Here is a 25,812-nt window from a genome sequence, read left to right as displayed (position 1 = left end):
ACTTGCAGAACTGTGGGGAAAAATGTAACTATCTGCATCCTGCAATCAGTAGAGCATAAACTGTGTACACATACAGGCTGTATCTAAATGGGAAATGCATTCATGTTATACAAAGACCTTGTATATACGGAGGGAAGGTGATTTTATCTAGCACTTTGGTGCACCTGTATTTTTACTGTGAAATAGGACAGGAATAGAAAAAAATTGCTCCTCTTGGACCTGCCATGCCAGGTCTCAGGTCTAGGGAAATGTCTGCATAGTAACTCTCTGGGGAGTAGTATGGTTGCTGCTGTGCTAACCCCGTGAGTAATTCTATTCTAACATTCCTGAGTGGGAAGAATAAATACAAACATAAAGTAGGTTCAGATAACTTAGGAAAGGCTGCTGTAAGCAAATGGCCACGTCAGTACACAGACGAGAGCATTCCTTTCAGGGACAGCCGGGGTGAGGAAGGAAGAAGGTACTTGAGTAGCTGCTGGCCTTGGTCAGACCAGCACCAGAAGCCTCTGAACTGAGGTGGGGATGACATTCTCAGATGGGTTCTCCTCCAGCCCCTTCCATGCAACCAGACGGCTGTAGGGAGGGTTAAGGTATGTGTGTCCCAAACACTGGGCCCTGAAAGGACTCCACACGTGTGTGCTGAATAAATACAGAAAATAAAGGAAGCAAATAGAAGGGCAGGAGGGAAGGAGGGGAAAAAAGAAAGAGAAAATAAATGAAACTAAAAAAATAAGGATACCAAGACTCCATTCAGCACATAAAAGAATGTCTTTACTTACGGGTGGATTTATATGTGAGTTTAATAATACATTTTAAAATACGGTTACCTTTAATTTCACTTCTAGGCCATAGAGTCCTGGAAGCTTTTGATTCAAGACTCAGAAAAGATAGGACTGACGTTCTCAGTGTCCAGCTCGGGATTTCTGAAAAGAGATGGACATAGACTAAACATCCTGCTGACCAATGAGAGGGATGTCAAAGAGCACTGAGATGAAACCAGTTTTCATTGAATAACAGAAGGCACTGCATTCCCTAAGACTCTGAGGGGATATATGGGTTGGAGGCCCTGCTCAAACTGAGCTGCTATAGCAGGCTTTAAATTGGTTTGAGGAAACAACAAAATCAGAAAATGGGTGCTCAAGCAGCCCCAAGGGACCCGAGAATCACCCTGGGATTCCCAGGCCTCCAACGCAGCATCCCTTGGAGAACGCTGGGATTAGGCTTTAGCTCCTGGGACTGGGTGAGCAGGAAGGAGCTGCTAAGACACCAGAGCAGAGCTCCTCAAAGGAAAGGGAGCTTGTACTTTGAGAACTCAGTTCTTGTAAAGGGAGAAAGGAGTGTATTTGTTACAGCTGTCCCTGTGCCCCAAACGCCACACTGACCTGGCCTCAGACGAGTGTTCCTGTACAGCTGTAGGCAGCTGTGGGTTAGGCCATTCTCAGGAAAGAAAGAAAGGGAAGAAAAAAAAAAAAAAAAAGCTTTGATTGGACATGTGGCTGGCCCTAACCAACATGCTGCATTTTTAAAAACTGGTGAGAAACTGAGGCTCCCTAAGGGAAGTGGTTTCCCACATCTACTCCATGTGAGACTGCTTTCACTGTGTTTGGGGATGGCTGGATGAATCATGAAAGCAATGTTTATCCAGACATCTGGCAGCTCACAAGAAGACTCGGTGCTGGAAATTTTAACTCTCTCTTCCTCCCACATCTGCCTTTGTCAGATGCCACAGTAGCAAAGGACTGCATCTTTCAAAGTGAGAGGCAGCATGAAGCAGAGAAATTCTGGCTGCACAGACATCTTCTCTACTGAGAGGCACTTTCCATGCATGGATAGAAAAATAATTAGTATCTGAGGAATTACTTGAAATCGTAACGTATAATGGTTAAGGAACACACCACTGGGGTCTCTGCCAGACTCCCAGCTACCATGTGTATCTTTCTGGACGGAGGCATGGTGAATACTGCACATAAAGTTTATATTAGTAAGCCTGTGCATTGTGACCTAGATTTATATGGCTTCAAAAAGTGCAGAGAAAGCCTGAAAATGTCTACTTTAATAACAACTAAGAATAATCCATCCCCCTCCATCCAACTATCACCTGCAAACCTTTCCGCACTGTCTGCTTCAGTTTGATTACGCAGTGATGCGGAGCAAAAGCGCAGAGTAGATCTCAGCACTAAATTGAACAGAAATGATGACTGAACTTGTGTGCCTCCCTTTGCTTCCTTGATATGTGAAATGTAATGACACTGTTTTACATGGGATTCCAGGGATTTAAGTCAATAAAATCATATACTTTTAGAATTATATTAGAGCACTTTAAATATGCGTGAAGTCTGAGTTCAGTTTAATTTGTTGTGATCTAAAGTAAAATAAATGGTTTTGCACTATGCAATTTTGCAACCAGTGGGGTTTTGTTTGTTTGGGGGATTTTTTTGGGCTCAATTTCTTTTTCATATTTATTATTATTATTGCCTACTTTCATGCTTTTGAAGAGAAAAAATAAACAGCTAAATTCCATCATAATTTAGTGATATTAGAGTCCCACAGTTTTGGCTGAGATGAGGAATAACATAAGTAAAGAAATCCAGTTTATCTTCAGAGTAGCCACGTGAAATCAAAACCATCCCAGTAAAATAACCAACATCATATATCCCTGAGCCTTAGAGACCCTATGGTTATGTGCACAGCTAAGACATTTTTACTGAGGAGATGAAAGCCCAGAGTAGTTATGTGCCCATTTCAAAGCCACACAGCACACCTCTGGTACCAGTCTTCCTACACGCCAATTTAGTACTCTATTACATCACAGTTGATCTCTAATTTCCACAAAGCTCTGAAAAGCTTAATATTGTGTCTATTTTAGTGTCAAGTAAAAATGTGCTATGAATATTTAAGGCATCTTGATATCATTAGGCAACTTAGTCACTATAGTATAAGCTACATTTTTGTTCTACTGTTTATATTAGCTGATGTGCTGAAGCCCCATGGGAAACTAAAGTAAAATGTGGGATATTCTAGACTCCGGTAATCCAAAACTACAATTTCTCTCTTGTTCATAGGCAGAACATAATGATAGGGTTTGCTAAAGCACAATTTCGAGTGATTTTATAGCCATCCATCAAGTAAACTCAAAGTGTACAAAAGCTACGTGTAAAGCAAGAATCTGAGAACTACTCAGTATCAGACCCACCATGAAGAATTTGCATTCTCTAAATCTCCAGAACTGCTCGGTTCACTTAGACCAGCACTGTGATCAGCAGTTACCTGCTGACACCTACTATCTGTGTCAGTTGGTACTGGGTGCATGAGATCCAAAAAGCCTGAGGCAGTGATCTGAAGGCCCCAAAGAGCTGAGTCTGGATGCAGGATAGGTGTCACCTAGCAAATCCACTGGTGGTTTCTAGAAAGAGCATGAACTGACACACACAGGTAAGTAAGGGGTGTGTGCAAGGATGAATGGGAAATTCAACTACCCAGGGCAGCAGGGGACAGAGCACTCCATACATGCTACAGAGAGCAAATAGGCCAGGGAAAAAAGGGCCTCCATTAGGAGGGATTTATTTCTTGAATCTTGAATCTGTGAGACAAATAAGTATAGCCAGCCCACTGTAGTCATCAATTTTTATCTTTGGATTTAGCCAACAGTTCTTAGAAAATATCAGGAGACATTTTCATCTTAACTGAACTTATAGAGTATTTCCTGTTACTGATCCTGAACAAAGTAATGTAACAACTATTCACACAGCATCTAACTATCCCAATATTCGAAATCAGCCAGGGGTGATTAAAAAGTATATGGAAGATGCCTATAGGTTCTATGAAAACACAATGTCTGTTTATAAGAGGGACTTGAGCATCCACAGACTTCAGCAAATGAGAAGTTTCTAGAAACCAATCACCTCAACAGACGAATAGACAACGATGGCTTCCTTATATTTTTTCATACAAACTCATGATTGTTATATAATCTCATTGTCAAATAACCATACTAAGGAAAAAGTAATAGGGTCTAGATTTCACACTTTGTTAACAAAGAAACATATTACGTAAACATACAAAGAGATTGTCAGCATATTTTTTAAAAGTACAAGAAATCCTTAATGACATTGCTACTAGAATTGTTAAATAAAAATCTGAAAATGCAATTATTAAAAATCTAAATGTTACAAACTCTCTGAAAAAATAATTTATCAGTTTTTTCTGAATCAGAGAACACATTTATTTGTCTTAGTAATTCTCCTTCTATGTATCAGGAACTAAAAAACATGTAGTTTCCACAAAAGACTGACACTGGAATGTTCACAGCAACCTTATTCATCAGGGTCCCAAACCCAAAATAACCCAGATGTTCATCAGCTGGCAAATAGATAAACAAAATGTTATGTGGAAAACACCATTCAGGAAAAAAAAAAAAAAGATTGATGCAAATAACAATATAAAGGAATGGAGGACCACTGCATCCTAGAAAAGATGCTGGATATGAAGTACTAAACATCTGGTTGCACTTACTGAAAACTCTTGAGAAAGTAAAACTTCATCAATAGACATCAGATCAAGGATTGCCATGAAAGAAGGAGAGGAACTAACTACAAAACAGAATGAGAGACATGTCAGATGATAGAAACTCAGCCCATGAATGGAATAATGGTTACCTGTACATATCTATGCTACTCCTGAACTGTATACTATAAGACAGTAAGTTTGACTGTATATACGTTAATTACATATACATTGTACCTCACAGATATGATTTTTAAAAGTAGCCTGAGGCTCTCTCCACCTCATCTCCTCTTCTCTCTCTGCACATGAGCCCTTTCTCTCTTTCTCTCTTTCCTCTATTCCCCTCACCATGAGGACTTCTCTGGCCCCAGTCCTTGAGGTCAGTGAACTCGCCTACTCAAGAGCAGCTTCCCAATAAATGTGCCTTTTTATCTCCATCATTTACTCTAGCAGCCCCTAACTTCACCTGTAAGACATGAAAACCCATTGTGGAATGGTTCTCCAGATCTTCAAATACCTAAGGGTCAGAACAGCTAGCAGTGGCTACATGCCTGGAGACCATCAAAATTAAAGACATGCTCACAGGGAAATGCCTCCATTCTTCTACTATTTCTATAGCCTTGCTAATAGATTTCTTAGGTCAGCCTAATAATATTTAGTTCATAACCAATCTCTTCATTACAAGAGGATAGATATATTTTTACAATTTGATAGTTCATGAATGGTAGAATATGGAAGACAAGACATGCCAAAAATGTGTGGGGAAACCAACTGTGAAAATCTGAATGGATGTGAGAAGACTGTGAATCAACTTGAAAACTCTTCTTAAAATACTTTGACTAAAATTTCCCAAAGGACTTCCATATGTTGGTGTGGGGGACAAAATGGCGTCCCACGTCCACTCAGGGTAGGGCCGCTGGGTCCGTCGGGCTTTGAGAAGCCACGGGACCCCACTCCAGGGATGGGGAGGAGCAGTCTGGGGTCCCTGTGGGCCTGCCAGAATTGGGCTCCGACTCTCAGGCACCACAGATACCACTAAGTACCACGGAAGAGCTGGTTCTGGGGTCCCTGGGCCACATAGAGGTCAGAGACATAAGGTGTCTTGGACACGTCAGATGCTGCTGAATGTTGCAGAAGAGCTGAGAACAGAGTGGGGACCCTCAGGTGGACTGGGCCCAGGGGCTGAAGGGAAAAGGGGCGGGAGGAGAGCGATCTGACTGGTTACTGCGGGATGAGGCTTTGGCAGGGTTGCTTGGGTTGGTTGGCAGCTGTGGCTGGAGGGAGACCTATTCCATCGCTCCAGCACGGTGGGTCCCGGGTCTCAATAGACGAGGCAGTCCATGGTTTAAAGGTATTTATTGTAGAAAGGCAGAGAGAGGGAGAGAGTGGGAAAGTAGAGGTCAGCTATGGCCCTGTGGAGTGAGTGGGGGAGGGGAGCAGGAGGGCAAGAGTAAGAACAAGAGAGTGAGAGAGAGGAGGGGGCAAACAGCTCCTTTTATAGTGGGCTGTGCCATCCTGGCTATTGTCAGGTAACTGTGGGGGTGGAGTCCAGAAAGAATACCAGAAGCTTGGGACATTGCCTGTGTGACTGATGGTCACACACCTCTCTGCAGGGGGTGGGGAACAGTGGGAGGCTGTAGCTGTGACAGGTAACAGGGACCCAGGAGGCATGACTGATGCAGGCAGAAATCAATGCCCACTAGGTCACTGAGGTTCAAGGCCTGTGCTAGACCAGGGACCAGGCTGCCTGTGCACAGCTCACCACCCCACATTGGTGACTAGATAGAAAAAGACATTAAGATTAGGCAAGAAAGTCCTTGCTCATACCAAGTCAACAATACCTATGGTATGTTTGGCCCAGGGAGTGATTTTATTGGAGTAGGTGTGGCCTTGTTGGAGAAAGTATGCCACTGTGGGGGTGAGCTTTGAGACTCTCATCATATGTGCCTCGAAGGCAGGCTTCTCCTAAAGCTCTTTAGATGTGGGGCTTTGCATGAGAAGGCCACTCACAGGCTCATATATTTGAACGTTTGCTGAAATTGTTAAGGGGAAGGACTAGGAAGTGTGGCTTTCTTGAAGGAGGTGTATCACTGGGAAGGGGTCGGCTTTGAGGCTTCAAAAACCCACACCAGGCCTAGTCTCCTTCACTCTTTGCTTCCAACTTCCAGATAAGATGTAATCTCCAAATTACTGCTCTAGTACCTGCTCCTGCCATGATGGTCATGGGCTCACCTTCTGAAACTATAAGTGCCTCCGCCCAATTAAATCCATTCTCAAAGTTCCTTTAATTGTGTACCTTCACAGGAATAGAAATGCAGCTGAGACAAAAGGAGACCTAGAATATTTAAATCAACTACCAAATTTCAATAGCATAAAAATGGAGCAGTGGAGGGACAGCCAGCATTCTGAGTAGCAGAAGTTAGAGAGAAGTAATATGGCTCATGGCAAGCACATTCTAGTAACTGAACAACATAATATTTGAATAGGCTCCCTTGTAAAGCTTGTAGGCCTGGAAGCAGCAATGAAGTAGTAATAATACTCTAACCTAATATTTAATAGGTATACTTCCTAGGGCATATCACTGCCTCACAATATGTTTCCCAAAACTCAAGCTTCAACCTGATCAGCAGAGCTATTCCCAAGTAGCTCTGCTCACCCCTCCATGCTGTGCTCATGCCTTCCCTCTGTTCGGGACTTCCCTTCTGTAGCCGATCTCCTTACACCAGTTCACAGCTACACAAACTTAGCCTGATAGAGGATAAGGGCTTTAATGGATCAGCCCCATCAGAGGCTGTTGCTCATGTGCTTGGGCCCCAGCACTCAGAACTGCGAGCAGACGCTCCCAGCCAACCATCCTTTGTATTTTATCTTGGGTACATCCTGTCTGCTGTCTGAATGCCTCGATATCCTGGCACATCTGGAGACCTCAGATCACCCTGCTTTTGAGTGCATTCCCTTGGCCTATCTAAGCTTGATTTCTTATTCCCCCTGCCATGCCCTGGTGCCTTGCTAGGTCCCAGGTAGATACTCGGGTAAGATCATCTACTGTTGGAACTCCCACTAGGCCATAAAACTTTCCTGGTTATCTCAGTCCCTAGGACTGAACCCAGCAGTGAGACTTCATATGTTTGTGAAGGAGTCAGGGTTCCAAAGTCAGAAGAGTCATTTGTGTCCCTGACCTGAGCTGTCTCATCTATTCCGTGCTGAACCACCGGGTTATGTGGCCGCTTAAGTAAGCCCACGCAAATATTATTTTGAAGTTATTAAAGGTGGAGGGTTAGCAACTATCAAAACAAATAAACAAACAAAGAAGCAAAACAAAAACAAAGCACAATGCCTCCTTTAACTGGGACATGGAGGGAAAGCCAAAATGATGAGCAAAGGACAATTCTAGACATTCTGGTCACCTGTATTTGAATCCTGCCTCTGGAGCATGGTATGACTTAAGTCATTTCCATTCTAAAAGCCCATCTCCATGTCTGTAACACAAGGAAAATAGAAAGGTTCATATTAAGGATTAAATGTCCATGAGTTAGCACAGGGCTCTGTCCACTCTGCCCTGACTAGCTGTGCAGCAGTGGCCATGATAGGCAGAATCAGAACACATTATGGCCACTACTGTAACTGAAGGTCTGAGAGTCTCCTTGGGGAAATGGCTTGTTCATCAACAATGCAAACCGCTCTCATGTTAGATGAAGACATTGTGACAAACTGTAAAACTTCAGGGCACACAGGAGGCATGCCACAATAGGGGGGATTGTTGTTTGTTTTCCTAACTCTCCCCCTCTCCTTTGCTTATGGATCATTGATTTCTGAACAACCTGGACGTTTTCTATCTTGTCCCAAACAGGACTATACAATTAATGACAACAGTATGAAACTCAAACTAAAATAACCAGCACCTCCTCACAGGAATATCACTCATGAGAACAGGTACGGCTGTTTCCAGGAAATTAATTTATTTGCACTGTGCTGAAAGAGAGTCCCATAAATATATGGTACACAGAAACTTTCATTAAATAAACTCAAATTAATTTCACCCAGCCCATCATTTTTATTCATGGATTCTCTACAAACAGCCTTAGCAAACCACACAGTGGAAGAAAGGTTATGTCCATGTTCAAATGTCTAGAGAACAACTTGGTGGAAAAATCTCTGAAACTTGCTGCATGCCAGCATTACACACCTTTTGAGGATGAGTATGTACCCAATACCCAGCTGTAAATTAACAAAAGCAGCATTCACTTGTAAAGATGCACATTTACAAGAAGAGCACTGTATCTCAAACTCACTCTCCCATACTCCTATAACCGGTATAGAGTCACACATCTTATCACACATAAACACAAGATCTTAAACCTAGCACACTCTTAGCTGTATATTATTCAATTAATAATGATGCTCTTTCCTCATGGTTATAAGTCAGAAGCAAGAAAATTCCCAACCAAATGGCCAGAGGTGGCTAGGTGGGTCTCTTATTTATTCTAGATACAAGAATACAAACAAGAGCAGCTGAAACAGTAGCAATCAGATGGGAAGAGGGCAGTGAGGCCTCCTGACTTTAAATGTTGCCAGCTGTGAAACTCTGATATTTCCTAAATCCACTAAGAGGTATCTCGGTTACGGTCAGGCCAGTCATTCCATAGTGACTATTCTTAGATGTCCAGTAGAAATGTGATTTGTGGTTGTTAAATTCTTATATGTAAAATCTGTTATTAACTTATGGACAATATTTCTTTAAAAAACAACCACAGGAGTAGTGAACCCCCAAACACCTAAGGCAGAAAGAGTTGGTCTTACCTTGAGGGTGACCTCTAAAGTATTGTTTTTAAATGACTAGTTATTAAATTACTCATTGTGTTGTTTGAAAAATAAAAATTAGAAAATATTGTTTAAGTCACCCTCAGATATAATGCCAAAAAATGGTGTCAACAAGTTTCTGAGTCCTATTATTATACACTGGCAATTTTCCCTCCTTTCTAGCTTCTCCAAAAACCACTGAGGGAACTTCACGTAAATGAAGTCTTTTTTCCTTAAAAAGTCCAGGCTAAGCTCATGTAGTCGAGTCAGTGAGCTTCATTCTAGAGAACCAGTCTCAAAAGATAATAAACACAGCAAGTGTATACACCTACATGTATGTGAACATGCGAGTGTACTCACAAGAGTGAGTGCGCGCGCGTGCACACACACACACACACACACACACACACACACACACACACTTAGATCTGGAGATGCATAGTAGCAGAGTACTGGCCCTGTGTATTATCCCAGTACTATGAAAAAAAAAGTCTTTACAATATAGTCAATGTTGGGTTCAGGACACAAAGTCTTAGCCCACTGAAAGACAACAGGCTCCGATGCCTGTCATTGACAAGGACACGGCTTTCCCACATACCTGTGTTCCTTGACAGATAATCACTAACAACCCTCCAACTTGGCTCCCTCATCCTTGAGAGATATATAATTGGAGTCCTCCTCAAGTGCTTTTCTGAGCAGGTGGCACTTATTACAAAACAAAAAAAGAAAAATCTCTACTCTTGGCTTTTCCAAAGAAGATCCATTCATCTCCTTCAGAAACTAATATAAAACGACGTCAATATCAACACTCGTATTTGCTACTAGTCTACAAAATGAGGTAGAGCATTAGTAAAATGTAATGCAATGTATTGGGCACAACTTTTCTTTAAGGCTTCAGCAGGTTTTATGGAGACATGTTTTTATATTTTACATTGTTAAAAATTGGATAAAATATGCCTTATGAAATTTTTCATCTTAACCACTTTTATCATCCCATGGGGTGATGAAATACACGTACCGTGCTGTGTGTCATTTCCAGAATCCTTCTCTAGAATTATTTTCTTCTTGAAAATCTAAATGTTCTATGTTCTGCTCATTAAGCAATTCTGCATTCTTTTCTTCCCAGTCTGGGCCTTCTCCGTTTTCCTTCTTGGCTGCGTAAACTTGATACTTGGTACAAATAGGACGACATAATACTGTCACTTTGTAGCTGGCTTCTTTGAAGTTGCATAATTCCCCCATGGTTCAGCTATGCTGTCCCATGTTTCACAGGACATTTCTTCTTGTACCAGAACACTCAGCCTTCATGACCAAAACAGAGGGCCACGTGCTTCTCAGCAGTGAACCCTTTGAATGGACAGCCAAAGTGCAGACTATTGTGTGACCCAAAACAAGAGGCTTCTTGAATTGTCAGGATATAGAGACAGCCCCTGCCCCCAGCCTCAAAATGCTATTCACTGGCAATGTGAGCATCTCCCAACAAGGATAGGCAGAGGAGTGTGTTAGCTCAGTCACATGGCATGTCTATAAAATAAAATAGGAGGATTCACTCTGGGTTCAACTCTCTATACATATTGTTTGCTTCGGTCTACGCTCAGGGTTCTGAGAAAGTCAATATTTGGGAAAATGACTAGGCAGCAAAATTGAGACTATTCAAATTAATGCCTTCAGAATATACACTTCAAACCCATGTCCCTATCATATTACTGGCAACTTTGCTACCTTAATAATGAAACACAGTAAGAATCTCATAATCAAATAACTGGGGCCAGAAGTGCTTCAGATTTCAGACTTTCTCACAGATAAGGGGTTTTCTTAAGGAAGGAATCCAAGTTTAAACACAGAATTCACTCTGTCTTACTTTCCCTACAAGATGTTTCCCAAGTTAACCTGTATCCTCTCATGTCCATCAAGCTGCACTCTCAAGTCAACATGGGACTTAGGAAAACTACTACTCAGTAGCCAATACATAACTGGTTCAAAAAAAGCATAGTATTTACAGCTTAGTGGTCAAAGTGCTCACTTGCCGTCACACAACCCCCAAACGGAATTTCACTTCTTCTCGGAGTTTTTCTCGGAATCAAATACATACATGCATACATACATACATATTAATGACAGAATATTGAAAATAGTAAATAATAATCACATTTCAGTTCCTAGTGGCAGCAATACTATACATCAGTTCTACATGAGGATTTTCAGCTTTTCATGCTTCCTGACACCCCTGTCTACCACAGTAAAACCACTTTCTCTTTTGCCCTCATTGACACTACAGAATTCAACTGACCAGGATTCCAGGTGCCATACTGTTTAAGACCTTGGGCCCTGGATATTATTTGTCCTGTCTGCTCACCTAGCTGATAAGCAACTGGCTTAAACAAGTAGCTGACTTGTGCTCTCATTTGATCTTCATGACAGCCCTAACTCATCCTAAACACATGCTTCCCCAGTACACATGAGCTGGGTCGACCCATCATCTTCCTTGCCCTGAGAGATACCAGAGGCACTAGCACAAAGCATCCCCTAGGAGAGTCTTGCTGAATAGTCAGAGTCAGGCAGTTTAACCAATCTGGGATATAATGAAAGACACACACCCAGGTTCATCCTGGGTCAAAAATTTGACCTGCAATCCCGACAGATGAAGCAGTGCCAGGAAAAGGGGAGAGGGTGAGCTTAACCCTTCCCACTGACATGTAGAGCACGCCAGCTGCTCCAGTTCCACCTTGACTGAATCCTGGTAGAAAGCCTGGAGCTGAACCCAGAGCAGAGCTCTGCAGCCCCTGCTGATATGCAAAGGGGGACTGAGGCCATCGCTATCACTAAGCTTTGAGAACATTCATTGTGCAACAAGGGACAATAAAAATTTTACTTTAACTTCTAGCTTTCTTTCCTCCCAGTAAAATCTTTTATCTGAAAGTATCTATTTCACAGATTACAAAACCAACCAAACTTCATCAAAATGGCATTAGGAAAGTTCTCCTTCCCTCCAGCCACACGCACCCAGGAGAAATCAGCCTTCTCAAATGCCAGCACTCACTGAAAGGCACTTACTTGGTTTGTTGTGTGAGACAGTCAGATTAAATGGGTCAACTACATAATTAAACCATAAAAATAGAATGGATTTAATAATGTAATAATAAATAGTTCAATATTGGGGGAGTTAAATTCATTTCCAAATAAAACTAATCTTAATTGTAGTATACACATTCATTAGATTTCTACTTGAAATCCTCATGATTTTGCAAAAGATTTGATTTGGTTCACTGAGAACGTTTTGGCATTAAAAACTGAGACAAAGTTCAGAGACTGTTACATATTTCCACATATTTAATTAACTTAATAGCATCTAAATCAATTTTTATTGGAATAAGAAAAAGTATTTCAAGCATTTAAATTTAACAGATCTATCTTAAAGTAAAAACCAGCTAAGCTTTCTGAAAATAAAAATAGCACCCTGCCAACTATTAAAATCCTAAGAAAAGGACTAGATTTTCATTGGATAATTTTGGCTACATTTAAAAGTACTTTATTAAAGTAGCAAACACTGTACAATATATTTTCTTTTAAAATGAAACTGAAGATAAGTGGTTTACTTCTGGGTCTCTACCATGCTTATCAAATGGCATCCCCCAAAGCAAGCCCTGACTGACACAGGATTCTAACTGAGAATAAAGGCATGTCCAAAGAAAGTATGTAAGAATGATTCTATTAAAGACAAAGGATCATCTATACCCATGGTGGTGATTCAGGCTGTCATCTCAGCACTGAGGAAGCAGAGGCAAGAGGATCTCAACTTAGAGGTCAGCTTGTGCTAAACAGAAAATTTCAGTCAAGCCTGGACTACTGAGCAAGGCTCTGTCTCAAAAAAAAAAAAAAATACCATATGCATGCATACATATATACACAAATGCATGCATGTATGAATGCATGATACTAAAGAATAGGAAGGCTGCATTGGAGATTCCCTTTGAGAAGGCTCCAGTCCTGGCAGGGGCTCTTCCTATCCCACACATCCTCTGCAAGGTTTTCATCAGGCCAACCACATCCAGACCCCTCCCTTCCCACCTGACAATCCCAACTGAATGCACCTGTTGTCCCAGTTTCAACACTGGCACCTCAAAGTCAAAATTTCATCGGGCTGTTTAGAATCACCAGCAAAGATATGGGAAACCCCAAGAGTCAAAAACTGGGACAGATGGGCAAGTCTGTGTTTGAGTTAAGCTCCGGGTGACACTGAACTTCAATGCAAAGCACTTGTCTGCTCAAGGCTTCCGAGTAACCTGTATACTAGAGAAGATCCCCTGAAATCCCACAACCCTAGTCTAGAAAGGAGGTCACTACACAAAAGCCTGGGGTTTTAAGAACTGACACCTCAGACCACAGGGAAGGTCACCTTGAACACCCTTTGCACAGAGAACTGGTAATCTGGCCTGCCACGTTAGCTCTGATAGTGTCAGTTTTGTTTGAGCCTCTTCCAAAATGGAGAACAGAAGATAAAACCGTGACACTTCCCAAGTGCACCAGGACCTTAATGCACAGTAGGTTAATCCTCACTCACAGGAGGCCCGTGGTCTAGTCCCAGTCACACGACAGGAAGAGGTGTCCCAGAACTGAAGGTAGCAGCGTCACCCCTCCGGTGCTGTGCTTCTAAGTGTTTATCAGTTTTCAGTGGTGTTAAAGAGAGAAGTGACCTTATTTCACAACAATGAGCCCCTGAAAGGGCTCTGAATAGACTCCTCCATTAACTCTACCATGGAATAGGCACAGAGCCTCCAAGGCCTGATGAAATCATCCCACAGAGAGAAGAAGAAAAGATGTGTGAGAAACAAAGCAGTCTCTGTAGGGAACGGACAAAGCCAAGAGGTACCAAGATGCTACAGTGTCTGTCTAGGAATGCAGGGCAGAAAGATGACTGTCTACTACACCGGGGGCTCAAACTTCAACCAACCCAGTCCCCTTTGCACACTGGCTCAGTCTGGACTGAGACTCCTCCAACCTCATATTAGGCTGTAATCTGCCTTCCTACCACTCTCCTTCCTGGATTCTGGTTCAATAATTTAGAGGACTTAGGTTTCACTCATTCTATCACCTAGAAAGGCCTTTCTGATATAGCTTATTATTATTGATGCAACCTAGGAAGTGCCAGGCTGGAGCAGTTCCCAAGGAGGGAGAGATAGTACCCAATATGTACCATAACCTGGCATGGGAGCCTAAGGACAGTTCGTTCTCTCTCTCTCTCTCTCTCTCTCATTCTCTCACACACACCATTCTGCTACTGCAGTACTTTTGGCACATCCTGATATGATATTCTTTTACCTACACAGGGCAAAGACAATATAACAGCAAGAATGTTAGCAGAAGAAATCCCTTCTGTAAGTACAGCCTCATACCTAAAGACAGAACACTAATTCCAAACATAGCCTGTAGGAAGGCATGTCCTATAACATCTCCAGTGTGGAGGCCTTCAAAATACAGAGTGGCCTAAACCAAATTAAAGGAGGGCACAGTCCAGGTAGACCAAAAGTCAGGGCCTCTGAGAGCCACTCTATTACAGCAAGCTCCACTGCATGAGCCATCAGACACAAGAACAGGTAAGATACTACCCAGCACATGTATCCACAGACCACTGTCATGTCCCAACAACTTGAAACCTGTCGTATCTCTGTACAATGCCTGTCATCTAAGCAGCACAACAGCTGGAGACCCATGATTGGGATTCATGGGTCCTAACTTCCGTAGGAATCTCTCAGATGCTTCTAGGTTTTTGTTTGTTTGTTTGTTTGTTTGTTTTTCAGATTTGGAATATTTGTACAACTTGACTAAGAGCATCTCAGGGACCAGGGTGCTTCAAAATCTCAAACTGTTTGAAAGAACAGATTTCTAAAATGTTCAGATTTTAGAAAATGTGTATTTGCAGAGGGTGGAGGGCATTGAATGTATGACAATAACCCTGAGAAAGTCCAGAGAATTGGAGAAATGCAAATGCATATCTATGGGGCCCTTCCGACCTAACCTGGTAACCTGATGGAACAAGAGAGACATGAAACCAGCTTGGCGTGGTCTGTGCTTAGGGAGACCATTCCGCCGGCAGTTACTACTACTCTGCCTTCTGCTCATCCAGGGCCATCTGCTGAGCAGAGCGCTGCCAAGAACACGGAGTCAAGGAATTGCAGAATCTTGCATGGCAGGACTCAGGAGAAACAGCAGGCCACAGAGGTGAAGCACATGCTGTCTTGGGTTTTCCTTTAGCAATAAGGAGTACAAGAGAAACAAGGGATGGACAGTATTATGGCTTTAGGCTAAGAAATAGAGAAAAATTATGATTACAGCAAATAATTTGTATAAAAAGTGATAGGTACTTGTCTTAGTCAGGGTTTCTATGCCTGCACAAACATCATGACCAAGAAGAAAGCTGGGGAGGAAAGGGTTTATTCAGCTTACACTTTCACACTGCTGTTCCTCACCAAATGATGTCAGAACTGGAACTCAAAAAGGTCAGAAAGCAGGAGCTGATGCAGAGGCCATGGAGGGATGTTACTTACTGGCTTGCTTCCTCAGGCTGGCTCAGCTTGCTTTCTTATAGAATCTAGGACTCCCAGCCCTGGGATGGCACCAGCCACAGAGGGCCCTTCCCCCTTGATCACTAATTGAGAAAATGCCTTACAGTTGGATCTCATGGAGTCATTTCCTCAACTGAAGCTCCTTTCTCTGTGATAACTCCAGCCTGTGTCAAGTTGACACAAAACTAGCTAGTACAGTACTCTTTTGCCTTTTTTCAAATTGTTTCATATCTTCAAACCTGGGTGTATTTTCACACTTAACAGACACTTCAGTTCAGAAAAGCAACATTTTCCATGCCTGGCGAGCAGGGGGCCAGTGACCTCCCATAGCATGCAGTACAAATGTGAGCTGAAGGTGCTTCCGGGAAAGATGAAGGCATTCACCTCCACAGCACCTCATCTTCCACCCTCCGTAATCTCTCGGGATGTACTTCCTCTATCCCAATGGCAAGCTCCTTCCGCATATTAGTCATTCAGACCATCTTCCCTGCTCCACAACTGCTCCAGGACACTGTTCCTCATTCCCAACTGCAGACTCCTTCAGCTCAGGAGCAAGTGCTCGCCCTGACCTGTGATAAGTCCCACCCACACAACAGCAGAGAGTTAAGTCTGAAACAGCCAGCCAGCCGACTCAGCTGGATCCACCATGACTGACATTCTCTGTTTATTGCCCAGCTAAAACGTATTTTATGCCTCTGCGTTCAGGCTACTCAAGCATCATGAAGACACGATTGCTTCCTTTGTTCTTTTTATCAGAACACTGAAGGTCAAAGAAAATTAGAGCAGAGACATTATAACGGGAGGCTTATAGAATGATCAAGGAGCATAAACCAGAAAGGAAGCAAAAACGAGCCTCAGACGAAGGAAAGCCAAGTGTGGAGGCAGAGGTTGTCAGAAAGAGGGCTGCAGATGCAGGGCCCAAGCCAGGGAAGAGCAGTCAAGTACTTGCTACTTTGTTTGAAGCACAGTCCAGGGCTTTGAGCAGCCAGAAGTGCAACTGGATGGTATCTCAGCTGACTCGGATGTGAGTACAGCAGAGGCAGGAAGACAAGAAAGGGAAAGATGTCCAAGGTGGAAAGAAGGATGGGATACCCCAAGAATGCAGAAAAGACCTGGGAAGGGCAGAAATGGGGATGGGGGAGCTGAGGGATCCAAAGGGGTCTCAGTTTCCAGTGAGTGCCCATTCATGAGGAAAACCATCTGAGGAGCCTGCCCTGCCCTGCCCTCCAGGCTGCAGTCTGGAGGCCTTGGCTCAGGGTACATTCCTGGTGGGAGGCTGTCTCCGTCCTGGGAAAGAATGCATCCTGTTCTAGAAAAATAGTCCTAGTTTTTTTGTTGCTTGATAAGCACTATCATCAAAAGCAACTTGGGGAATGAAAGGGTTTGTTTGGCTACAACTGGTTGCAGCAGGTTACAATTCATCCTCCAGGGAAGGCCAAACAGGAACTAAAGGAATGGCCGCCTTTCCATGGCTTGCTTACCCAGGTTTCAAATACAGCCCAGTACCACCTGCCTGAGGGTGGCATCACCCACAGTGGGATGTGCCCTTCCACGTTACTTTGTAGTCAAGACAATGTCCCACAGACACCCTCTCAGGCCAATGTAGTGTAGGCAATTCCTCAACTGAGATCCCCTCTTCCCCAAGCTTGTTCTGAGGTTATTTCAAGTCCACAACGGGAGCCAGCACTGTGGGCTTCCCAGGTCTCTACAGAGATGCGGCTAATCTACTGAACACTCTCTGAGCCCCAAGTGCTATTGCCATGTGTGCTGCTTCAGCTTCCAGGAACTCGGCTCCTGTCTGCAGAGTAAGGTCTCTGCTGAGAATTCTCTGTGCTACACATCAAACTGCAAGGGGAGCCATGCACTGTGACACAATGTTCAATATGAATTTCTTTTTCTTCAAAGAGGCGATCATTAAGCCACTGAGGCTGCTACTATAGTAGATAGTATTTTATAAAAATACCCTAAACAGAGTGGCTTATGAACAGAAATTTATTTCTCACAGTCTGAGGATGAGAAGTCAAAGGTTAAGGTGTCTACGGATGTGTTATTGGGTAAAGGTCCATTTCCTGGGTCATATATGAGATACCACTATATCCTTGAGAGCAGGATGACGCAGAAGCTCTCCCCGACTCTTCTGAAGACATTAATATCATCTGTGGACTTCTCCTCCCTCCTGACTTTATTACATCCTACTTCTCCCCAATACTAGCACTTTGGGGACTGCAAAATAACAGTGCCAGGAACATATATGTAGTTGGAAAAGCCTGCCTCATTTTCCATTTATTATGATTTTTAGGTAGACTTAAAAAAGAAAAAAAATCAATCATAAAAAAAGCAAATACTTTTAACTGAGTAAAACCAAAACAAATAAATAAGTACATAAATAAATAAATAACTACTAAAAGCACCCGTTTCCTTTGTGGAACTACCCATATTAGATTTAAAAATGGTACAAGCCATCAGAACAAACCTATTTGATGTTGAAATCAGATAGCATATATTTACAAGTTTCAAAACATTTCCCTCTCTTTTAAATCTCAAAAACAAATGAGAATGAAAACTAAAACTCAAGTCTAATTGGGTGAAACTGCTTTTATGCCTTAAATTTGAACAGAAGCAATGCTAAGCATTAGCCATGAAGTGGAGAGATGCTGGTCTATAAGGAGCTGACACCAATGTGTGCGCATGATCATCACCACCCACCCCTTGTATAACAAGCTGAAGGGTACCAAAATTCCTCTGCCAAACAATCTCTACTAGAACAAACAAAAACAAAAACCAAACCCAAAACACCAGATCAGACACACAGAACTAGAGCAGCTGTGTAAGATACAGCCATCATCTGAGAGCAGCTGTATAAGATATAGCCATCATCTGAGAGCAGATCTGTACAATGCAGCCACCAACTGAGGGCAGTTGTGTAGAATGCAGCCTCATCTGAGAGCAGCTGTGTAAGATACAGCCATCATCTGAGAGCAGATCTGTACAATGCAGCTACCAACTGAGGGCAGTTGTGTAGAATGCAGCCACTAACTGAGGGCAGCTGTGTAAGATACAGCCATCATCTGAGAGCAGCTGTGTAAGATATACCCATCAGCTGACAGCAGCTCTGTAAAATGCAGCCACCACCTGAGGACAGCTGTTTAAGATGCAGCCTCAACTAAGGGCAGCTGTGTAAGATGCAGCCTCAACTGAGGGCATCTGTGTAAGATACAGCCATCAGCTGAGTTCAAGATAGATGTGCTGGTAGGAGGGAGGTGCTGGAAGACACTCCAGAATGTCCTAAGTAGGACCCAGACTTAGGAGGACCTAATCAGCCCATTTCAACACATTGGTAAAACCATTATTTTCCCTGAGTGATTTACAAACATTCACTTAATTAGTTAGGCACACTGATCATGCCACAGGTACATAATAGCTAAGGCTGCAAGCCAATCTGAATGACCTATAGGGTATCAAGGTACTTTGGCTTGACATTCTTAGCAGCTGTGCCTATGTTTTAAGAGGAGCTTATCATGGAATTGGTGGAGAAGGTAAAGTGGGTGAGCAGTCTGTAACCACAGAGAACAAAAAGGTGCAGGAAGCCTGAATTCATTCATAGTCTTCCCAGTTCCCTGTCTGCCTGGCTGCTAGAGCTCAGTATCTAAGAATCAGAATGTTTCATGGGGAGAAATGGCTCCAGAAAACCCTAGGGGAAAACAGCAGTTGGAGATTATCAAGGAAAACTGCCTAGTCCTGTGCTAGCAAATGCTGAAAGTAGAAAAACCTGCAGGAGAAATCAGATAAGCAAGAAAGAAGTCACGAGTTGGACCACACATCACGCTTATGTGAGAGGGCAGAGCTGCTTTCACCTGGAAGAGAATGCAGCTTGTGGAGGATGGTGTCTCTCTCTCTCTCTCTCTCTCTCTCTCTCTCTCTCTCTCTCTCTCTCTCTCTCTCTCTCTCTCTCTCTCTCTCTCTCTCTCTCTCTCTCTCATCTCCCTCCCTCCCCTGCCCAACCCCCGATTTGTGTGACTCTCATCACTTCTAAGGAAAAGTTAATAATTTTCTTTAATTCAAGCAATTCCAATAGACCACAAATCTTTTCTGAAACTACTTAAGAATATTTCATCCTCTGCTCCCAGAGTCCTCTGGAGCACACCATGCTGCCCTAAGCAGCCTGCAATCCGCTCTAGAACTCCATTCTCCTTCCACCTTCATCAGACCTGAAGAGTCTGAACTATACAGGTTAGCTTCCCTTCCCCCATTGTTCCCTGCTTGCTGAGTCCTCTGGAAGACCCAAGCTGCCCTGAGCAGCCTGCCATCCCCAGAGGATCTCCATTCTCCTGCCATCTCTCTGCCAAACCATCATTGGACTTGAGGGTCCTGAACTATACAGACTAAAAATACCCATCAGAGGCCTGCCACAGGACCATCAAGATTAACACACACACACACACACACACACACACACACACACACACACACACCCACCCAATACCTACTACAACAAGAACATCCAGGCACCAAAGTCACCAAGATGCCCTAAGGTCCTCAAAAGAAAACAACCAAAAAATTCAGGGCAAATATGACACCATCAGAGAACAGCTACCCTATAACAGCAGCTCTGGAGATCCTAATAACTGAAGCACAAGAAAATGACCTTAAATCCAATCTTATAAAGATCACAGAGGTTTTTAAAGAGAAAACCAATAAATCCATTAAAGATATACAAGAAAATACAATTAAACATGTGAAGGAAACAAATAAAACTGTGCAAGACCTGAAAACAGGAAGAAAAGCAATAAAGAAAGCATAAAACAATAAGGGAATCCTGGAGATGGAAAGCATAGGGAAGAGAACAGGAACAACAGATACAAGCATCACCAACAGAATACAGGAGATGGAGGATAGAATCTCAGGTGAATTTGATACAATAGAAGAAATTGATATATCAGTCAAAGAAAGTGTTTAATCTAAAAAATTCCTGACACAACATCTAGGAAATCTCCAGTAAGTGAAAAGTCTAATATAAAGATAAAAGAAATTGAAAAAATAGAGTACCAGCTCCAAGGCCCAGAAATATTTTCAAAAAAAAAATCGTAAAAGAAAACTTTCCCAACCTAAAGAAAGAGACACATATAGACATACAAGAAAATTACAGAGCACCAATTAGAATGGTTCAGGAAAATCCTCCTGCCACATAATAATCAAAACACAAAATCTACGGAAGAAAGAAGGAATATTAAAAGCAGCAAGAGAAAAATGACAGGTAACATATAAAGGCAGGCCTATCAGAATTATACCCAACTTCTCAACAGAGACTCTTAAAGCTAGAAGGGCCTGGACAGGTATCTTGCTGCCTCTAAATAACCCCACAGATGCCATCCTAGACTACTATATCCAGCAAAACTCTCAATCACCTCAGATGGAGAAAACAGGATATTTCAAGACAAATCCAAATCCAAACAATATCTATCCACAAATCCAGCCCTACAGAAAATACTAGAGGAAAACTCCAACCCAAGGAGGATTACTACATCCATGAAAACACAGAAAATAATTCCAAGGGAAGCAAACGCAAGCACACTAACACACTAACATCAAAGTAACAGGAATTAAAAAACACTGGTCATTAATATCTCTCAACATCACTGGACTCAATTCCCCAACAAAAAGACACTGGCTAACAGAATAGATGTGAAAACAGGACCCATCACTCTGTTGCATACATAAAACATAATACAAACAATAAATACAGCCATCACCTCAGAGTACAGGGCTGGAAAAACGTTTTCCAAGCAAATGGACCGAAGAAGCAAGCCAGAGTAGTCATTCTAATATCTAATAAAATACACTTTCACCCAAAATTAATCAAGAGAGACAGGGAAAAACACTTCATATTCATTAAAGGAAAAATCTACCAAGATAATATCTCAATTCTGAATATCTATGCCCTAAATACAAGGGCACCCACATTTATAAAAGAAACACTGCTAAGGCTTAAATTGCATATCACCACACAATAATAGTGGGAGACTTCAACACCCTATTCTCTCACCAACAGACAGGTCATCTAGACAAACACTAAACAGGCAAATAACGAACCAACATTATGAATCAAATGACCTAACAGACATCTAATAGAATATTTTACCCAAATACAAAAGAATATACCTTCTTCTTAGCACCTCATGGATCCTCTTCCAAAATTGACTCAGTCACAAAACAAGTCTCAACAGATATAAGAAACTTACAATAATGCCTTCTATCTTATCAGGCCACCAGGGATTAAAGCTGCACTTCAACAACAGAAACACTGGAAAGCCTACACACTCATAAAAATTGAACAACTCTCTACTCACTGATCTCTGGGTCAGGAAATAAATAAAGAAAAAAGATAAAGAATTTCTAGAAGTCAATGAAAATGAAGGCACTGCATACCCACAGTTTTGGGACACAGTGAAAGCAGTGCTAAGAGTAAAGTTCATAGCACTACGTGCCTTCACAAAGAAATTAGAAATTTCTCATGCTAGCAAATTAAAAGCATACCTGAAACTGGATTTGGGTGGGTAAAGAAGCAAGCATACCAAAGAGGAGTAGAAGGCAGGAAATTAATCAAAATCAGGCTGAAATCAATCAGTTAGAAACAAAGAAAACAATACAAAGAATCAACTAAATCAAGAGCTGGTTCTTCAAGAAGATGGACAAACCCTTAGCCAAACTACACAAAAGACAGAGAGACAGTATCCAAATGAACAAAATCAGAAAAGAAAATGAAAACATAACAACAGGCTCTGAGGAAATTCAAAGAATTAAAGCCTATACTCAACAAAAAGGGAAAATATGGATGAAATGGACAATTTTCTAGAGAGATACCAGGTACCAAAGTTAAATCAAGATCAGACGAATGATTTAAACAGCCCTATAATCCCTAAAGGAATAGCAGCAGTTATAAAAAGTCTCACAACCGGATAAAGCCCAGGGTGAGAAGGTTTTAGTCCTGAATTCTACCAGACTTTCAACAAAGACCTAAATCCAATACTCCTCAAACTATTCCACAAAATAGAAACAGAAGGAACATTGCCAAATTCATTCGATGAAACCTCAGTCACCCTGATATTTAAACCACACAGAGACTCAACAAAGAAAGAGGACTTCAGATAGATTTGACTTATAAACACCAAAAACATCCAGCATGATCAAGAAGGCTTCATCCAAGGGATGAAGGGATGATTTAATATACAGAAATCCATCAACAATCCACCAATAAACAAACTGAAAGAAAAAAAATCACACAATCCTCTCATAAGATGCAGGAAAAGCCTTGGACAAAATCCAACATGTTAAATCCTTTATGTTAAAAGTATTAGAGAGATCAGGGATAGAAGGCACATTCCTAAACATAATGAAAGCAATATAGAGCAAGCCAATAGCTAACATCAAACTAAATGGAAAAAAAAACTTAAGTGATTACACCAAAACCAGGGCTAAGACAAGACTGTCCACTCTCTCCCTATCTATTCAATATAGTACTCAAAGATTTAGCCAGCGCAACATGACAACTAAAGGAGAGCAAGGGGATACAAATTGGAAAAGAAAAAGTCAAAGTATCACTATTTGGAGATGTTATAATAGTATACATAAGTGGCCCAAAAATTCTACCAGGAAACTCCTACAGCTGATAAACAGGTTCAGCAAAGTGGTTGTACACAAAATTAACTCAAAGAAATCAGTAGCCCTCCTTTATACAAATGATAAAAGAGCTGAGAAAGAAATTAGGGAAAACACCCTTTGCAATAGACACAAATAATACAAAATATGTTGTTGTAACTCAAACCAAGTAAGTGAATTATCTCTAAGAAAAGAACTTCAAGTTCTTGATGAAAAAATTGAAGATATGAGAAGATAGAAAGATTCTCCATACTCATAGATAGGTAGGCTTAACACAGTGAAAATGCCCATCTTACCAAGAGAAACCTACAGATTCAGTGCAATGCCCACCAAATTTCCAACACAATTCTTCACAGACATGGAAAGAACAAATCTCAATTTCATAAGGAAAAGCAAAAACCCAGGACTGAGAAAACAGTTCTTAGCAATAAAAGACTCTCTGGGCAATCACCACCCCTGTTTCAAGCCATACTACAAAGCACTACTGTTAAAAACTGCATGGTATTGGTACAGAGACAGATTGTTTCAATGAAATAGAATTGAAGACCCAGAAATAAACCCACACACTTATGTACACTTGATCTTTGACAAAGAAGCCAAAAATATACAATAGAAAAAAGAAAGCATCTTCAACAAATGGTGCTTGTATAATTGGATGTCTGGGTATAGAAGAATGAAATAGAACCATATTTATCACCCTAAACAAAACTCAAGTCCATGTGGATCATGAATCTCAACAAAAAACACAATGCATTGGTAGAGGAGACAATTCCTAATGGCTCAGGGTCTTAGACCAACAATAGATAAATGGGACTTCATGAAACTGCAAAGCTTCTGTAAGGCAAAGGACACTGTCAATAGGACAATCGATAGCCTACAATTGGGAAAGGATCATCAATATCTCTACATCTGACAACGTGGTAATATTCAAAATTTACAAAGAACTCAAGAAGTTAGACACTCACAAACCAAATAACCCAATTTAAAAATGGGGTACATAACTAAACAGAGAACTGTCAACAAAGCAATCTCAAATGGCCAAGAAGCTCTTAAAGAAATGTTCAAAAATGTAATCATAGGGGAACTGCAAATCAACACATCCTTGGGGTTCCATCTTACACCCATCAGACTGGCTAAGATCAAAATCTAAAGAGATAGCTTGACATGCTGCTGAGAGAGTCAAGCAAGGGAAACACTTCATTGCTGATGGGAGTGCAAACTTGCACAACCACTTTGGAAATCAATTTGGTGGTTTCTCAGAAAACTGGGAATAGTTCTAATTCAAAATGCAGCTATACCACTCCTGGGCATATACCCAAAAGTTGCACCAACATTCCACAAAGACACTTTCTCAGCTATGTTCATAGCAGTTTTATTCATAATAGCCAGAATCTGGAAGCAACCTAGATGTCCCTCAACTGAAGAACAGATAAAGAAAATGTGGTACATCTACATGATGGAACACTATTCAGCTATGAAAATCAAACACATTATGAATTATGCTGACAAATGGATGCATATTGTGCATATCTCCCTGAGTGAGGTAATCTAGTTCCCAAAGGACATATATAGTTGTACACAGTTATAAGTAGATATTAGCCATAACACACAGGATTCCCATGCAGTATTCCACAGACCTAAAGAATTTAAACACAAAAGAAAGCACAAGTGAGGATGCTTGAATCTCATTTAGAAGGGAAAATAAAATAGTCATAAGAGGGATATAGAAGGAGGGAAATGGGTAGGAGAGAGGATGGGGAGGGAAACTGGAGGGGTGTTCAGGATCAGCAGTGGGAAGAGACAGGAGAAATGGCCAGATGGCCATGAGAATGAATGGAAATTTGCAACTGATGAAAGTGGGAGTTTGGGGCATCTCCAGGACATGACAGAGATGTGGGATAAGGGAGGCACACAAGAATCAATGGGGTGACCTTAGCTGTGACTCACAGCATTGGGGTATTGATCCTGAAGAGAATACGGGCAGCCCAGCAGGAACCCCAGTGGAGCAACAGATACACCAACCCACCCACAAAACATTCAGCCCAAAATTTATCCTAGCTACAAGAAATGCAAGCATGGAGGATAGAGCAAAGACTGAGGGAATGGCCCACAAATAACTGGCCCAACTTGAGACCTATCCCATGGACAAGCACAACCACTTTGGAAATCAATTTGGTGGTTTCTCAGAAAACTGGGAATAGTTCTAATTCAAAATGCAGCTATATTCAAAATCCCTGGCACTATAATAATACTCTGTTATGCTTGCAGGCAGGGGTCTAACATGGCTGTT

At 41.8% G+C, this 25,812-nt stretch overlaps 1 protein-coding gene across 3 annotated transcripts in view; it reads right to left on the bottom strand.

Annotated features, from left to right (window-relative positions):
• Fam110b (family with sequence similarity 110, member B) overlaps positions 1–25,812 on the bottom strand; it is a 157,093-nt gene that overhangs the window by 121,276 nt on the left and 10,005 nt on the right. Inside the window, exon 2 of one of the 3 annotated variants that reach the window (XM_006537896.4) lies at positions 828–923. The exons of the other annotated variants lie outside the window; for them this stretch is intronic. The gene's annotated coding sequence lies outside the window, so the exon portion shown is untranslated. The remainder of the gene's footprint in view (positions 1–827; positions 924–25,812) is intronic. 3 annotated transcript variants of the gene reach the window in all.

Source organism: Mus musculus, chromosome 4, assembly GCF_000001635.26.
Source record: "Mus musculus strain C57BL/6J chromosome 4, GRCm38.p6 C57BL/6J".
NCBI lineage: Eukaryota > Metazoa > Chordata > Mammalia > Rodentia > Muridae > Mus > Mus musculus.
The sequence above is the reverse complement of the archived record's forward strand: the minus strand, read 5'-3'. Positions and strand labels throughout refer to the sequence as shown.